The sequence below is a fragment of the Camelina sativa genome, chromosome 1 (genome assembly GCF_000633955.1).
Source record: "Camelina sativa cultivar DH55 chromosome 1, Cs, whole genome shotgun sequence".
Taxonomy (NCBI): Eukaryota; Viridiplantae; Streptophyta; class Magnoliopsida; order Brassicales; family Brassicaceae; genus Camelina; species Camelina sativa.
In genome coordinates, this window is record NC_025685.1 from 3,052,440 (window position 1) to 3,054,064 (window position 1,625).

The following is a 1,625-nucleotide window of genomic DNA, read 5'->3' on the forward strand; positions in this document are numbered from 1 at the left end:
AAAAAAAAAAAAAAAAAAAAAAAAAAAAATCCAAGATTAGAGAGAAAGAGAGACACACACGATGTAAATGTAATTTACTTCAAAAAAATTTAAATTTCACAATTCATCAGTAATAAATGAAAATTACGAATTTTTGTTTGTGTTCGGTATACAATATGATTCCAACCAAGTCTTTAGAATTAAGCCAGGCTTTGAAAAAAGTTTAAAACCTTAAAGAAGGCGAAAACGTGCTGAAGTGCCATATATAGCCTTAGTATAATTTATTTAATATTAGCTGATGTTCATATGATAAAGACACGTACACTTTTTTACGATACATTGTAATACTCCTTCTGTTTCAAAATATAAAATGTTTTAACTAAAATACACAGATTAAGAAATCTTTATTTTTAACAAGTTCAACCAATCAGAAACAATATTGTATAAGATAAAATACTAAACTAATCTAAAAGTTGTATAAAAACTTGAAAACATCCTATATTATAAAACAAAAAAACTTCTCTAAAATATCTTATATTTTGAAACGGAGGGAGTAGTAGATTCATGTGAGAACAATATGGTATCCCATTCCCATATTTGAGAGTGATTTTATTAATCAGATTTGCTTCAGATATACGTGAGTCCACGACTCCACTTACCTTCATTACTCTTAACTCTCTCTAAGACTCTAACCATTATTTATCCCCTCCCAAATCTTTCTAACTATACAATATGTATATGTATATTTTGTTTCTTAAACTATATGCAAAGTCTCATTAATTCATATATAATTGTGTAACAAACACTATATTGGATACATCTACAAAAAAATTTATACGAGTTTGTTCGTTTGTTTATGATAAACTTATAAAAATGCATCCCCACAACAGGGCGTATAGTAAAGAAGAGAAGCTAGCTCATTATTACGCAATGAATTAAAAATTCAGACATAGGTGGGATGGGATGAATTAGTTTCGCCGGTAACAACATGTAAGACAACCTCACCACAACTAAAAATAATTAAAAATCAATAATGCGACAATCACCAGTATCTCTGAAACTAAATAACTTCTTTTTCAGCTGGATCACAATCAGCTCAATCTTGGGCCTGTCACATCTTATATTAGCCCAGCCCATTTTATTCATCTAGTTTACTGCAAGCAAAAGCAAAACCATCAACCAAATTGAGATAACCAATTTTCCACAGCCAAAATTATTATTTTTAGATGTAAATAAATTTCATTTTAGAAAGAAACAAATTTACAACTATAATATATTAATTTCGTAAGCATTTATAGAATCTCCAAACACATACACTAATTTTATTATTTAATCAACAAAAATTTTACATACGATGTATACAAAAAATGATATGCTAACTTTATTGCTACAGAAAAATGATGTATACATTTTTTAAAAATAGTTCACATAACACATTTTTTAAGTATAATAAGTTTTTCTTACCTACGTTAACGAAACAAATTTCTGATATATAAAAGATACACTACTAAGGTCGTCTCAATTGATAACCTTATATTATATAGATTAATATGTCTCTTTCTAAACATTTTGTTCAATTATTTAGTTAGTTTGATATAAATTTAAAAGTTGTTGCGTGGGTGTTGTTGCCTTGTTGGGTGCATTTT